This window comes from Erythranthe guttata, chromosome 8, assembly GCF_056151865.1.
Source record: "Erythranthe guttata isolate IM_541 chromosome 8, IM_541, whole genome shotgun sequence".
NCBI classification, from domain to species: Eukaryota; Viridiplantae; Streptophyta; class Magnoliopsida; order Lamiales; family Phrymaceae; genus Erythranthe; species Erythranthe guttata.
In genome coordinates this window covers 20,955,018-20,972,843 of record NC_142540.1, presented here as the reverse complement: position 1 = coordinate 20,972,843, position 17,826 = coordinate 20,955,018, and the positions used below count along the sequence as shown (strand labels likewise).

The 17,826-nt window shown below is 35.4% G+C and overlaps 1 long non-coding RNA gene across 1 annotated transcript; it reads left to right on the top strand.

Moving 5' to 3' along the window:
- The first annotated feature begins 16,700 nt into the window (after positions 1-16,700).
- On the top strand, positions 16,701-17,177 carry LOC105970470 (uncharacterized). The gene is made up of 2 exons (XR_001173953.2): positions 16,701-16,824; positions 17,142-17,177. It is a non-coding gene; the product is annotated as an uncharacterized LOC105970470 (long non-coding RNA).
- The last annotated feature ends 649 nt before the right edge of the window (positions 17,178-17,826 follow it).

Genomic DNA, 17,826 nt, shown 5'->3' with positions numbered 1-17,826 from the left:
ATACAGAGGGGGTAAGGGTCCGCCCCATTAGCTAACGGAACGGGATTACCCGATAAATCTGGCAGGGCGGGGCGGGTACCCGGTGAGGTGGGTTAAGTTGCCATCCTTACATATACCCTTTAAATATGCAAGGCACCAACCAAATTTCAATTTAAAAATATGATCGAAAACGTAAAATCTTTTATTTTTTATTTTTTGAGAAGTATCGAATACGTAAAATGTCAGGGATGTGATAAATGTCGTTCGAGCTTTAATAATACCGTTACGACTTCAAACGTGATTTTGATCATCTTTTATTCCAAATTTTGCAAAACCCAAAAAAGAGAATTTGTAGCATTCTGAGTTAGTTTTCTAATCCAACTTGAATCACCAAAATTGGATGTCGGACGAGAAAGATATACATGAATCAATGGATACTGCCCACAACTTTGATGTATTGAGGTATCTAAAATTCAAAATGTGACTCATTCATGCATAACTTTGTCACACGGCATCCAATCTAGCGGATTTAAGTTGAATTAGAAAGCTAACCCAAGTGACTACAGTTTTCGTGTTTCGAATTTTGCCAAAATCGAAATAGAAATATGTCAAAATCATGTTCGAAGTCAAAACGACATTAGTAAAATTGAAACGACATTTAACATTTCAGAAAATGTTATTATAATTAAAAAAAAAAGTTCTATTCAAATTGAACTGAATGAATATGAAAATTGAACTACATGAATTTTTTTTGAAAAAAGTCGGTGCGTTGCCCGAAAACCCTGCATATTTATAATTCACCCTCGTATAAAATCAGGCTTCATGACTATATATATACAGTGGCAGTCAACATAGGGCCAGGGGGGCCATGACCCCGTAACATTTCTCAAATCTCTATTAATTTATATAAATAAAAGATAAAAAATTTGTATACAATACCATTAACGCCCCGCCCCTCCCAATATTTTTTTTTTAATTTGCATTCGGCTCCTCGAACTTAAAACCCTGGCTCCGCTATTAATGTATATATATATATATATATATATATATATATATATATATATATATATATATATATATATATATATATATATATATATATATATATATATATATATATATATATATATTGTAGATGAGAGAAAATGGTCATTACATCACAACTAAGTTAATGCATGTGAAGCTGCAACAAACTGAATACAAATTACGAAGCAATCAGTAAGACGTGCAAATGGTATTGGCGGGGAAACAGGGAGAGCATGTGAGCGTGTATGGGCAAATTGTATGAATATTCCACTGGTTTCCCGCTTTAGACTTTACCAAGTACTCCGTTCATAAATATGTGTTGCTTTTCACTTTCACAAAGATTAAGAAATTCAATAAATGTAGCTTGATTTTAGGAAAATCACATAAAATGACTTAACAACATTTATCATTTAGGGTCTGATTGGTTTGCAGAAAACTGTATGTAAAAAGGTGAAAAGTCTAAGGAATTCATTTTTCCTGTTTGGATACAAAGAAAAATACTGAGTAAAGTAATTTGGGGAAAAAGGTGAAAAAATTTATAACCTAAAATAAGGAAAAAGCCTTTTCCTCAAAAAAAGTGAGGAAAATGTGAGGGAAAAAATGATCGGGCCTTTCTTCTCTACTGCTCTTCTTATTTTTTTTGTTTAATTTCTTGAATTCTCCGCCGCCATCTCCCCGCTGGCCGCCACCACCACCACCACTATCACCACCACCACCTTTTCCGCCACCTCCACCAGACCCTCAACATCATCAATTGCTGCCACCAGCAACCTCTCCGATGCCGCCTCCACCACCACCAGATCCTCAAGGCCTCAACACCATCAACCACCGCCTGCAACCTCTCCGTCGCTGTCTAGAACATGTGAGTTTTCCTCTCCGCCGGATGATTTCTCCGCCCCACCCACCACCATCGCCATCGCCGACTCTAGGCCGTCAAAATAATTTCTCGCTCCGCCCACCACCACCGCTGCACCGCCGCCGTCAACTTTTTCTTGTCATCCGCCCAGATGATTTCTCCTCTTCCGACTATAAATTGCCCATCGTGTGTGTGTGAAGTGGGAAATTGAGATTCATTTATTTTAATTTTATATTTTCTTATTTTTGCTTTAAAATTATTATTATTATTATTATTATTATTATTATTATTATTATTATTATTATTATTTTTATTATTATTATTATTTATTGTGGTCTTTAATTTAATTTTTATTTTTATTTTTATTGTTAGGTCGGTGGTGGGGGTGGGGTTAGGGGGTGAGGGGGTCTGGGGTTAGGGAGTAATATAATTTTGAAATTTAATTTAGTTTTTAGTAATAATATAATTTTACTTAATAATTTTCTCTATTATTTTCCTTTAAGAACCAAACAAAACTAAGGAAGATGATTTTCCTTAAAATTAGTTTCATCACCATTTTTCTTAGGAACCAAACACAATTAGGATTTCGAAAGTCCTTGATTTCCTTTTCCTTTGCATTTTCATTTTCCTTATTTTGAAATCCATGAACCAATCAGAGCCTAAATGATTTATAAGAGATAATTAATGTTTAGAGCTGCAATAATAAGGTTAAAACAGTAAAAATGCATTTATTGCAGTATTTGAAATCTAAAGTGACAGATAATATGGAACAATTTTTTTTATAAATGTGACAGTTATTGTGGAACAGTTGGAATATTAATATCTGAAATCGGCGCTCTTTTTTTCTTGGGCATTAATGAAATATTGGTTTGGCATTATTCGGAGCCTATGGGAACTCATAAGTCTTAAGTCATAACTAATAAATTTTTGTTTATAAAGTTGAACTAAAGGAGGAAAAATGGAGGGAATATAATGGAGATAGGAGAGAATGGAGGGGAAATTGAAGGAATTAGGGCTTTTTTAATTGGAAAAGACAATAATGACCTTGGATTTCGCATGTGCAACGTGCGCGCGTGGGTTCAGAACCGGTTATTTTAACCTGAAAACGGGCAAAAAATGGCAAAGTGGCACAATTAATTGAGTACAAGTGAACTCGTGCAAATAATTTATTTAGGGAGTGATCCGCAAAAATATAAAAAGTTGAGGTGGATTAATGCTATTTATCCTTCTTGTTATGGACAAAACTATACTTTAATATTTTTCAATCATGAGTACTGCAATTAGGAAATAGTACAAGGCAGTACATTAAAACCAATCTATAAAACTCATCTAGTTTATGCTTTTCTTTGATATGATCGAAAGACAAATACACATCCATCATAGAAATGGGAAGAAACGAAACAACTATCATTTTATTTTTGCCTTCCCAGGAGTCATTGTATGATCGACCGGCTATTATTGCAGCGTGTTAGCGGCTTTGGTGCGGTGGTTAGACTGTTGTAGTCGCCTGAAGGCTCCAAAGTCACCAACACACTGCCATAACCGCCAGGTCACAAGAAATGGAAATTATTAGGAATGACGGTGGGTCACATCTGCGACACGACCGATTCTTGAAAAATATGAAAAACCCAAACCCAACCCACCCTATACCCGAACTTAATGACTGGCTAGACCCGTTAATATCAAATATTTTTTTTTAAAATCTTTTACAATTACTAATATTTTACTCTTATATTTACAACAAAAACAATCTCCACATTCAAGTGCACTATTTCAAAAATTTTATAAATGTTAAAGTGTTAAGAATTATTATATTATAATCAATGATAGTTGGTCTTTTTAGGTTGGGTAGACTAATATTACGCAGGCCTGGCCTTAGAGCATAGGTAACTTAGCCGGATGTCTAGGGCCCTAAAACTATCTTTCATATACTTAGACCCCCTTAAATTATGTGTATTATAATTTGAACCCCTAAGTTTAATTTTTATTTTTGTAAAACTAAACAATATCACTAGGCCAAAATGCAAGACTGGCGACGTTTTTTTTCGCGACGGTTTTTTGTTCGTTGCCAATTTGCGACGTTTGAGAGCTATAATCGTCGCTTAAAGTGGAAAATCCAGGCTAAGTTCAAAACTCTAGCGACGATTCAGCGTGGTCGTCGCTAGTTCGCGACGAACCAGGTATAAACGTCGCTGTAGCAACAAATTCTTATCTGCGAATTTAACAAACAAGAAAATACTTGCACAAAGATAATTTATTGAATTAAAATAAAATATTGCGGGTTACAAACTCTAATTTAATCCTCTGATTATTCTCTCAAGAAAAATATATGATTGACTTTGAATTTCGGAGACGAGTCGTTGATTTGATCTTCTCCGGATTTGATTTGGATTCGAATAACGTCTTCCGAGGGTCTTGCGACTTGAATCTCGGATCGAACGCTGAACTTTGACGGATTTTGACTTGAAGATCTTTGAGTTCTTGATGGATTTGGCCCTTCAATCTTCCTTCGATCTTGATTTGATGTTAATAACGTTAATTCGAGGGTTTAGCACCGTAATCTCGAATTAAACGCTTTAACGCCTTGATTTGATGAAGAACACCTTCGATTTGATGAACTCCTTCGATTTGATGAAGAACGCCTTGAATTTGATGAAGAACGACTTGAATATTGTAGAGAGAATTTTCTCCTACGGTTTTTATTCTTCTTGAGTTGTGTTTTGAATTGTGTAGGGAGGGTCCCTATTTATAGTGGTAGAATAAGAGTCCTACTTAAAGTCTGCTTGATGACGTGGCGCGATTTGATTGGCTCTCTTTAAATTGATATTTATCTCTTATAACTTGGAAGAGAAGAAATAATCCTATTGGTCAATAATTAATTGATAATTATCTCCATAACTTATGTTGCAAGATAAATTATAATTTAATTTAGACACAATTTAATTGGCTAATTTAATTAACCAATTAATTAATTTTATGCGTCTACAAATGCCCCCTCGAGACTTGTTCACGGACAATGCATCTTGGAGTGAATGAGTCTCGATAATTGCTCAACTTCAATTGCAGCTCGATCTAACAAAGCACATATATCTTTTGAAATCATGACTGGACTTAGAGAGATTCTAAGTTGCCTACGTACCCTATAAAGGGATCAAGTCATAACGTAGTTCAAAATATGTCCTTTTGAGGGATGTCGTGCACAGTTTATACTCATGTGGACAAGGAGAACATTTGCAGTTTAAACTCGTGCTGAAAGAGTATTTGACTTGGATTTGTAGATAGTTTATGCTCGTATCAAAGAGCCTTGACTTGATTTCGGTATATAGATAGTTTATGCTCGTATCGAGGAGCCTTGACGTGATTTAGATATATAGATAGTTTATGCTCGTATCAAGGAGCCTTGACTTGATATGTATAGATAGTTTATACTCGTATCAAGGAGCCTTGACTTGATTTAAATATATAGATAGTTTATGCTCGTATCAAGGAGCCTTGACTTGATTTGAATATGTAGATAGTTTATGATCATATCAAGGAGCCTTAACTTGATTTGGATATATAGATAGTTTATGCTCGTATCGAGGAGCCTTGTCTTGATTTGGATATATAGATAGTTTATGCTCGTATCAAGGAGCCTTGACTTGATTTGCATATATAGATAGTTTATGCTCGTATCAAGGAGCCTTGATTTGATTTGGATAGTTTATGCTCGTATCAAGGAGCTTTGATTTGATTTGAACTTGTAGACATTTTAAACTCGTGTCAAGGAGTACTTCATTTGATTCGGACATGTAGACCTTTTAAACTCGTGTCAAGGAGTGTTTCATTTAATTTGGACATGTAGGCCTTTTGAACTCATGTCAAGGAGTGCTTCGTTTGATTTGGACATGTAGACCTTTTAAACTCGTGTCAAGGAGTACTTCGTTTGATTTGGACATGTAGACCTTTTAAACTCGTGTCAAGGAGTGCTTCGTTTGATTTGGACATGTCATATTTCATAGGATGTTGTTTCTTCAAAAGACTTGCCCCCATCCTTATGATCTTCTTGTTCTTCTTCAATATGTTCTTCATTGAGCTGGTACGGCTTTTGGAATGGTGGTTCTTCAATTTGATTTGCAAGTATGCTCAACTCCATATCATGTGCTCGAGTGGCCAACTCTTCAAAACTTTTAGGTTGAATTACTTGAAGGATATATCGGAGTCCCCATTGCATTCCTTGGATGCACAGTTCAATAGCTGATGTCTCAGACAGTCGATCCTTGCAATTAAGACTCAAATTTCTCCAACGGTTGATGTAGTCGATGACAGGTTCTTTCATCCACTGGCGGGAATTGGTGAGCTCAATCATGCTGACTGTTCTTCGAGTGCTGTAAAAGCGGTTGAGAAATTCTTCCTCTAAGTGCTTCCAACTATCGATGGAGTTTGCCCCCAAATCAATGTACCAATCAAACGCATTGTCTTTGAGCGATCGGACGAATTGCTTGACGAGGTGATCTCCGTACGTCCCGGCATCATTGCAAGTCTCGACGAAGTGTGCCACATGTTGCTTGGGGTTGCCTTTGCCGTCAAATTGTTGAAACTTTGGAGGTATATAGCCCATTGGCATCCTTAGATCATCAATCCTTTGCGTGTATGGCTTGACATAGGTTGATGGAGACTTCGAGCTTCCTTCCAACTTGTCTTTGATGGTTCCACTGATCAGCGTTATCACTTGATCTACATGAATCATCCCTTCTGGAGAAACTTGAAGTTCTTGAGCTGGAGCCTTCTCGTTTTCAACTGGTTGTTGCTTTGTGGATGTCTCGACTTCATCTTGAACTTCTATCTGATTCTCCATAGCTTGACTAGCATCGGCTTTGTCCATCTTGTTGATCAACTCGGCAATTTGAGAATCTCGTTGTTGAACATGCTTTGTGAGTCCCTCAATTGCCTTTGTCAAACTTGCAATTTGCTCATCCATGGTTGTAGCGTTTGTTGTCATGACGGATGCCACCTCTGAGTAGCTTGATGTTGAACGAGGCGTGGGCTGTGAAATCTTTCGTTTTGAACCTTCCATGTATGCGCTTGTGTTGATAAGAGGTGGTAAGCCTTTCTGAATGGTTTGAGGCGTCGAGTTAGTCTCGGAGGATGCTTGCAGCTGCAACACTTCGAGGATCTTCGAGAGAGAGAAGAGATGAGAGGTAGAGATGTCCCACCGGGCGTGCCAAAATTTGTAGCAACAAATTCTTATCTGCGAATTTAACAAACAAGAAAATACTTGCACAAAGATAATTTATTGAATTAAAATAAAATATTGCGGGTTACAAACTCTAATTTAATCCTCTGATTATTCTCTCAAGAAAAATATATGATTGACTTTGAATTTCGGAGACGAGTCGTTGATTTGATCTTCTCCGGATTTGATTTGGATTTGAATAACGTCTTCCGAGGGTCTTGCGACTTGAATCTCGGATCGAACGCTGAACTTTGACGGATTTTGACTTGAAGATCTTGGAGTTCTTGATGGATTTGGCCCTTCAATCTTCCTTCGATCTTGATTTGATGTTAATAACGTTAATTCGAGGGTTTAGCACCGTAATCTCGAATTAAACGCTTTAACGCCTTGATTTGATGAAGAACACCTTCGATTTGATGAACTCCTTCGATTTGATGAAGAACGCCTTGAATTTGATGAAGAACGACTTGAATATTGTAGAGAGAATTTTCTCCTACGGTTTTTATTCTTCTTGAGTTGTGTTTTGAATTGTGTAGGGAGGGTCCCTATTTATAGTGGTAGAATAAGAGTCCTACTTAAAGTCTGCTTGATGACGTGGCGCGATTTGATTGGCTCTCTTTAAATTGATATTTATCTCTTATAACTTGGAAGAGAAGAAATAATCCTATTGGTCAATAATTAATTGATAATTATCTCCATAACTAATGTTGCAAGATAAATTATAATTTAATTTAGACACAATTTAATTGGCTAATTTAATTAACCAATTAATTAATTTTATGCGTCTACAGTCGCAATAACGAAAAAAAATTTAAAAATAATTATCGTCGACGAAAATACAATTTCGTCGCATATTTTTTTTTGTGTGATTTTATATTTCACATCTCGCGACGTAACATTGGGAAACGTCGCAATTATTATTTTAAAAAAGAAAAAATAAGATACGTTGCGACGTTTTATATGAAACGTCGCTAGGTGTGCCAATTATTTAATATTAATTTAAATATGGCGACGGAAAGACAAAAAACGTCGCCACAGTTTTAGTTAAAAAAAAATTTTTTAGCTTATGGCGACGGATTGGGAAAAAGCGTCGCAAGAAATGTTTTCAATTTTTTTTTTCGAATTTAGTTGCGACGTAAGTTTTGTTTTTGTCGCTAGGTTTCGGGTAAAAAAATTTTTTGTTGTGACGAAAACAGGAAACGTCGCAAATGTTGATTTATTATTTCAATCAGACCCTAATTCGATCTACCAAAATTTATCCCCCTCTCTCTCCAAAATTTCTCCCCTCTCTTTGTCCTCCGATTTGCCACCGCCGCCCGCCGCCTGCCGCCCGCCGCCCGCTGCCCGCCACCTGCTGCCCGCGCGGTTCGCCGTCATCCCGCCGCCTGCTGCCCCCTAATTCGCCTCCAATCTCCGCTGCCGATCCGTTGCCGTCGCCAGCCGTTGCCGTCGCCGACAGCCCTCCGCCGCCAGCCGTTACCGTCTGCCGCCATTCCTCCTCCGTCTGCCCTCCTCCGTCTGCCCTCCTCCGTCAAGAATTTCAAGGTAATTTTCCTTTTTTTTAAATCTTTGTTTGTTTATGTTGACAATTTCGTATGTGTTTGATTATTGCAAACTATTTTGGGTTTTTTCTCGGAATTATGTGTTTGTTTGTTTTATGTTGATTTGATGAGCCTGTGTTGCTCGGAATTGTGTTGCTCGGAATTATGTGAACTGTTCTTGGGTTTTATGTTGCTCGGAATTACGTGTTTGCTCGGAATTATGTGTTTGTGAGTCTGTTGTGTGTTTTGGTGAGTCTGTTGTGTGTTGTGGTTATTTGTGTGAATCTTTGTATATGTGAAGATTACTTATTTCATGTTTCTCTGCAATTTGGCTACTGTGTCGGTGATCAATTTTTCCTTTTTTTTTTTTTTTTTTTCTTTTCTTTGGTTTTTTTTTTGGGAAAATTTCGAAAATTTCCGAAAAAATTCCGAAAATTTCCGAAAAATTTCCGAAAATTTCCGAAAATTACGAAAATGAAGATTTCCGAAAAATTCAGATTTTCCGAAAATTCCGAAGAAATCTGAATCGGAATCAATTTTTGAATTCCGAAAAAATCAGAATCGAAATTGGAAAGTGTTTTGGACTTCCGAAAAAAATCGGAAATTTTCCGAAACACCCAAATCCTAACTATGACTATAAAATATAGGGATAATTAGCTGGAACCCCCTTATTTGAAACTTATATGGCTGGGGATCCATTTTGTTAGTTGATTATAGCTATAGGTCCCTTGACCAATAAATTTAATATAAATTAAATTAAATTATTTTTCTATTGACATTAATACCCTTAATTATTATTTATATTAATTTAGTTAGTTATTGAATATATGAATAAAATCCCACATTTCACTCTCTCATTTAACTCCCCTCTCTCTCTCCTCTCCCTTACGTCTCCCCCTCCCTTTCTTTTCTCTTCTTTAACTCCTCTCTCTCCTCTCAATCACGTCTATCTCTCTCCTTTTTTTTTATTTTTTTATTTTTTTATTTTTTTATTTTCTATTTTATAACAACAAAAATAAATAGCAAAATTGCAAAATACTTGTGTCAAGTTACAACAACAAATTGCAAAATACAATTAGCAACTTACAAACTGCAATTTATAACAGCAAAAATAAATAGCAAAATAAATATAATACGGAATCACCTACCATATGTCAAAAATATTTGTTTACAACTGTATTTTCACAACAACACAATATGGAACTAATGATAATTTAATCAAACATCAGAGGTTCAAGTTTATTCTTCCTCGAACAATATAAGATATTTTTAAAATATAAAATATGAAATAAAAGATGATATAACAAACCAACAAACCATTTTTATTTAGGAATAAAGCAGTACATTAAATACAAAATCTTGTAAGATACAAATCAATAGGTACAAGCAGTGTTGAAATATAGTCTATAAACAAACTACAATCTATCATAACTGATTATGGCTGGGTTGATGTCATAACGGACATAGTCTCGACGTCCGACTGAATTCACAACTTCCAAACGTAATCGGGGATCTCCTAGAAACATGATCGTGTCAGTAGCATCAACCTCTAATGAATCTCTTGTTTGTTTTCTTCTGGCCTATAGTTGCAGCGACGGTAAAATACGAGTTCAACCAAAAAAACTTCCAATTAAAATATGCACAAATTTGCATCAATGCATATTACAATATCAAAACGCATCATAGAATCCCGATAGAAAAATACAATGTTCGAAGTTGCAACAACGAGATGCAAAAAAAAATACAATTACTCGCAATATGCAATACATTATGAAACGGGAAAATACAAAAGAAAAAAAAAAGCCACACACGCATTAACTTTAATATGAGTTTAGGAAGATAACCAAAAAATATGTGAAACCTTTCATAGTTATTTCCAAAGAAGAAAAAAAACTAATATTAATTTGCAATAACGAGCTGCAAAAGTGAAAATGAAAACCGTCTAAAGGGACAACATCAACAAACTTCAAGTTGCAGACAACAACATAAAAAATATAAACTTCAACAACATCAACAAAATAGTGGCAACAACAACCAAATAATAGTATGAAAATAACTATATCCAAATGCAATTGTCAACAACAAACTGCAAAATGCAAACGATCAATGATAATAAGTTATTTTCAACAAGTATTTTGTTATGATAGATGAAACCATTTGTTAAGACACCAAACTGCAAATATTACAGTAAAATGCAACTTATACTATGATAACAACAAAATTGAATTGAAATATAATATAAGAGCAAAATACGCATCATATAAGCAAAACCCAAAATAAACAGCAAAGTGCAAAATATACAAAAAACAGTAAAATCAAGGGCAATACCCAAAATAAACAGCAAAGTGCCAAAGTGCCAATTGTAATTTCAAATAAACAACAAAGTGCCAATGTGCCAATTGTAATTTCAAATAGCAATACACAGATTCAAAATTGCAACAGAACTACCAACAATTCAATAGGTTTGCAAAAATTGACATGGCACCAAAAGTTAATGAAATATACAAAATACAATATACAATACGACAGCAAGTGCAAAACACATAATAAACATCAAAGTGCAAAATAGACATAAAAACAGCAAAATAAAAAACAAACAAAAAAATATTATTTGCAGAAAACAAAGTTATTACCTGAGGTCGTAGGATCCAAATCTCTGTCTTTGACTTCATTCATAAAAACACCCATTGTATTTCGTCAATGAATCGCGATTTAAAAAAAAATACAAAAAAATGAAATATATAGCAAATTACCTGTACGTTTCCGATTTTGCGCCATCTTCTCGGATTCAAAACCTACATCAATCTCAGCAATAAGGTACTATGATTACAGAGTTTTGGTTGAACGAAATGGAGGAGAGTTTTTGCATGTTTTAATTTGACCAGATTTGCAGATCTTTCTCTTCCGTGGCAGTTTGCAGAATTACAGTTCTCCGTCGATCTGAGAAGTAAGCCTATTGGGTAAATTGAAAGAGAACGAGAAGTGAGTAAATTGAAAGAGAACGAGGCAATTTCTCCCTTCGATGGCGGTGTGAAGATATACAACATTTTTTGTCGATTTGAGAATTAGGGCTATTGGGGCTATTGGATAAATTAAAAGAAATGAGAGGTAAGATTTTGCAGTTTCAATCTCACGAGATTTCTTTGCCTCCTTTTTAGCTAAAAAATCTGATTTGGTGAATAATTATTTTTAAAAGAAATTTTCCTATTTTATTGCAAAGGGCAAATCAGCCAAAAAAATTAATAGGGGGGTTTAGAAAAATAGGACTTATGACTTGGACTAGGACCTATACAATCTTAGAGTGGAGGGTTTATAAAAAATTACCCCTAAAATATATAAATAAATAAAAAAAACCTTTTCGGAAAAATATTGAAAAATTGCTTTAAATTAGGGTAAATTACAATCACACCCCAAGGTAAAGCTAAATTATGAAAAAAATCATAATATTTGGGTAATTAAAACAATCCCTCGACTACGTATTGTCTTCGTTCATCCTTACGGAGTCAAATTTACTTACTAATGAGGGGGGATTTTTGAAAATTGAAAATTGATGTCAATTAAAAATTGAAAGCTTTCCTGTTGTGACTACCACCTTAATTTAGTTTTAGTTTATGAATGTAACTTTGACTTGATCGAATAATTGTGATTTTAATAATTGTGACCCTTCCCAATTTCTAGGTAATCTTGTTAATTAAAGCATGCCAAAAGATAGGAGTTGGGTTTTATTAGATGATCGTCGGTTAGAAGTATATCAAAATGGTTGTGTGGAATTTATGGATTTTTCCTTCGCTAGATGTGACGTTGATAGTAAAATAAGATGCCCATGTAGAGACTGTAAGTGTCGTAAATGGCGGATCGTGAATTCGTTCATAAACATTTACTTTGGAGGGGTTGGGATAAACTGTATGGGCAACGCCGATGGACTCTGCATGGAGAGTCCGAAGAAGAATATATTGGCGAGGAAATGAACAATACTAATCATACAGAAATTCCCTGCAATTTTAAATGAACCTGTTGATGTACGTGATAACATAGAAGACTTACTGCATGCGTGTCTTCATCACGATCATCATCACGATCAAGAAGATCTGCACGAAGAACCCAACCCCGAAACTGATGATTTTCGTAAACTCATTGAAGAGTGGTGCATCCCCGTTTATGATGGATGCCGGGTATATACTAAACTTTCTTTATCATGGAGTTCTACAAAATTAAGTCTCGTGGCAAGATGAGTGATAATACATTTACTGAAACCCTTCAGTTAATGAGAAAACTTGATTTTTTAAATATACCCGACTCTTTTCATGAAGTTAAGAAGCTCATTGGTAAATTGGGGTGTGGTTACGTCAAGATTGATGCGTGTGAGAATGACTGCATGCTGTTTTGGAAGGATGACTTGAACTTAAATGCATGCAAAGTGTGTAATGCTTCAAGATGAAAGAATCCAGTAGAAAACCAACCGAGTTCTTCAACCTCTCAGCGCAAAAGGGTACCGAAAAAAGTTTTGCGACACTTTCCATTGATTCCGAGGCTCAAGTGGCTATTTATATGTCAAAAATCAGCAATTAACATGAGATGGCACGCTGAGTCTCGATGTAACGATGGCGTTCTCAGGCACCCTGCTGATTCTGATGTTTGGAAAGAGTTTGACAAGAAGCACGAGTCATTCTCTCTTTGGACCCTCGAAATGTAAGGCTTGGCTTGGCTACTGACGGTTTTAATCCCTTTGGATCATTGCGCAGCAAACATAGCACATGGCCTGTAATTCTAATGGTTTACAACTTACCACTAAATATGTGCATGCAACGCTCTAATATGATGATGTCATTGCTTATTTCTGGACCTAAAGGCCCGAAAAATGGCATTGATGTTTATCTACAGTCGTTGATCGACGAGCTTAATGAGTTGTGGGGTTCTGGGATAACAACTTTTGATGCGTACACCAAGCAATATTTTAATATGCGAGCCGCACTTTTGTGGACTATCAATGACTTCCCTGCGCTTGGTAACTTGTCGGGGTGGAGTACAAGTGGCTATCTTGCTTGCCCAAGTTGTGCCGAAAATACCGTGTCTGAACGTTTGTACAAGTCTAACAAACAGTGCTATATGGGTCATAGTCGTTTTTCTGAAGACGGGGCTCCACCTCCGCCTTCAGGAGATGAGGTGTTATAAAAAACGGAGGGTATAAATGTTACATTTGGCGTAGGCCAAACAGTGCATCGAGCTTCCCAATGGAGAAAACGGAGTATATTCTTTGAATTGCCGTACTGGAAAGATAATCTCATTCGGCACAATCTTGATGTCATGCATATTGAGAAAAATGTCGGTGAATTATTGCTTAGGTGGTTATTAAATATTCTTGGCAAAAATGACGGGTTTGACAATGCTAAGGAGGACATTGGAAAAATTAAAAAGCCACCGTCAGGCAAGCCCGGTCCTCGATTTTCCGATCTCGTTCCAAAATTAGGAAAGTATCACCAGTTGTCTTCCCAATCCAAGAAGGCCGTGTGTGATGTTATAGCAAATGTTAAGGTTCCTAACGGCTATACATCTAATATAGCCCGTTGTTTTGTGAGACAAAATAGGGGGATTAAAAAGCCATGACTACCACGTACTAATGTAACAATTGCTTCCATTAGCAATCCGTAACGTGGACTTACCAAAAAAGTTGGCTAGTACCATAATCCAGTTGTGCAGTTTTTTTCGAGAATTGTGTTCCAAAACTAACTCAATTGAAGATTTTCGAAAACTGCACTCCGACATTGTGAAAATTTTGTGTGATATTGAGAAATTGTTTCCTCCGACATTCTTTTTTGTTATGATGCATTTGCCGGTTCATCTAGCTCATGAAGCAATGGTTGCTGGACCGGTGAATTATAGATGGATGTATCCGATAGAGAGGTACTTAATTTATTTAAAAATCTAATTTCTTTACGTAAATTATTGAAATAGTTATATATTTTTTAATAAATATTTATTTCAATCTCAGATACTTGGGTCACTTAAAGTCATTTGTCTGAAATAAAAAGTGCCCCGAGGGTTCAATTGTTGAATGCTACATCACTGAGGAGTGCTTAAATTTTTGCTCATTGTACACAGAAAGTTCATCTATGAACATTTCTGTCGATGATAGACAAGGCAATGAACTGCGATCTAAGTACAAAACCGTTACTTATGATGAAATGGAAAAGGCACACAACTATTGTTTTTTTAACTCTGATGAAATTCAACCGTACATTGAGTAAGTTACTTATCAAAATCTTAAAACTACTACTATTTTCATTTGATTTTCATCCAATAAAAAACACAAATTATTTTAGGGAGCACTTCGAGACCATTAAGAACAAAATCTCGACAAGTGACCCTGCTTACCAATGGCGCATTCAGCAATTACAAGACAAATAATTTCGTCATTGGTTCCAATCCTACGTAAGTGTTTGATTTAACGTGAACTTAATTTGTAAATGTTTTTAAAACGTAAAAATGAATAATTGGTGACTACATAGGTGCAAGGAAAGAGTGAACTGAGAGACGATATCAAAGCTTTAGCTTGTTCTCCTCAATTTAGAGTAAAGACTTTCAAGAGATTTGAAGTGCAAGGGTTTATGTTCCGCACAAAGTCATCTGAAGAGTCTCTTTCAACTCAAAACAGTGGTGTTTTTGTCAAAGCAAAGACAACTACTTTCGCGAACTCCAAGGATAAATCTCCGAAAGAAGAAGACGTATGGTACTATGGCGTAATAAAAGATATTATTGAACTTTCATTCGCCGTAGGTACAAAGAGGGTAGTTTTATTCGAATGTGATTGGGCTAATATTCGCATGAACAAGACGGACGGTTTGGGATTTACACTTGTGAACTTAACAAAGCCAGATATAAAAGCAAGTCCTTTTGTTCTGCCATGTCAAGTATTGCAAGCTTTTTACGTTGATGATCCACGTGATAGGCCATGGGTGGTTCCGATTATTATTAAACCAAGAGACAACTTTGCTTTGACTCCTGATGATCTCAATGTAGTTGAACATGAATGTTATGAGATACTTCCTATAAATAATGATATAAATGCTATAGATGATATGGAAGAGTGACTAATTCTATTTGTTGTTCTAATATTTTTTTGAAGTCTTGTTAATTAGCTTGTTTGGATTGTAATGTACTTGTTTTAATGTTATCATTTTATTTGCCGTAATTTATTATTGTTTTCAATTTATTTGTATATATATTTCTGTATATATTTATCTTATTTTCTTTCTCAGGCGAGCAATGTCGATGGAAGATATTTCTGTTGATCCTATAGGTGATGAGTCTACAAGTACCGATATAGTTGATTTGGAGTTTGACGGTATGGGTATTCCCGTTGCACCCGGGAGGTACAAGTTGGCGGTGGCAATTAGTAACGAGGTTACACATTGGGACAATTTTGATCCGTCTATTTCATGGCCTAAGCACAAGAAAGAGGGTCGTGTCGAAGGATTGTGGAAAGCATTTAAGGTATATGAAAGTTCAAATTATTTTATTTATTTTGGTTATTATAATTATTTTGTTATCAATTAATTATGGAATTTTTGTATGCCTTTTAGGGAACGTGGAAACTTCCTGAAAATGAGGCTACGAAGAAATGGTTCAACGAGACAGCCAATTGTCGTTGGAAAGATGCAAAAAATAAAAGATTGAAGGCGGTTTTTGATAAAGCGCCTAACCTTGCAGCTGCTAAGGCAAATCGTCCGAATAGGATTAGCGCTCAAACTTGGGAGATGCTATGTGATCAGTTTCATTCTATTTCTACTCCGGGTGATGATGGGAAGGTAAATTTTATGCTTTTAATTTATGATTATATTTTCATATATTTATGTGTATTAATTTGTGCAATATTTTTCACAGTCCAAGTCCACTAAATGCAAGGACTCGAGAAAGAAAGTGTCGACAGACCACCATTGGGATCGAACAAGTATCAATAGTTGGTCATATAATCATGTAAGTGGCTTAATCTATAATTTTAATTTATTTAAGTTTATATAAAATACATACTTATTGTATAATCTATTTTTTAGTTTAAAAAGTTTGGCAAAAATCCTACCGTGGTTGACAAGTATAAGAAAGCCTACATGGGCATTGATGCGTTGAGGGAAACCGGACCATCTATTAGTGAGGAAGGAGAGACAGAGCCGTATAACGGGACAACAACTCCTGAACAACTTCTCATTTCGGTAAGTAAAGTGTAATTATATTCTTCAATCGGTAGTATGTTAATTCTTTATATGTTTAGTTGGGATATATGGATATGGATGTGTTTTTTATCTATGAATATGGGTATGCTGTTGTGGTTTATTATATGGATATTTTAGTTTATCATGTTAATTGTTTGATATGTTAATTAAGTACGAAGTTTAGATGTGTGGCTACGGATTTGTTTGTTAATATGTCAAGTTGTTGTGTACTGGTAAGGATTTTTTTTGGGTATGCTCGTATTTAGATGTTATGCTGTCGAATTTTTGGCTAAACTTTTGTACATAATCATTTTCAGGCTGATTTGGAGCGAGTTTATGATGAGACCATGCGTGATGGAAGTGACGAAAGCACGGCCAACTCGACTGCAATTGAAAAGGTTTTGGGAAAGAGTAAAGGCCTTTGAATTAAAAGTTCAAGCACAAGGATTGGAAAGTCGAGATTTTCTTCAACACCATCAGACGTGGAGATTCAAATGGAGATTCAAATGAAGGCAATGCAAGAACAAATGCAAATGAAAGACGAACAAGTGAATCGATTGGAACAACAATTGCAGGAAACCCGAGAAACAATGCAAGAACAAAATAAAGTTAATGATGAAAAAGTTGATCGATTAGAAGAGCAATTGCAGGAAACCCGAGCTATTTTGAACACCTTGCTCGAGCGTTTTAATAGTGGAGTATAAAAACGAGATGAAATTAGTGTGCCTCTTGAACTAATACATTTATGGTTTCAAGTTTTTATGTAATTTTTGAATTGATGTTTGTGTTGTATTTTAATATTTAATTGGTAATCGTGGTTTTCAATATTTTGAGTAAATATGGTTTTGGTTTTTTTTTTAATTTTTTTTAACAGCTGATTTTATTTTATAATAAAAAATAATTAAAATAAACAAATTAATTAAAAAAAAAAAACCGTTTGCGACGAAAAAAAAATCGTCACAAACAAAAATGAGTACTTGAGACGAAATATAATTCCATTAT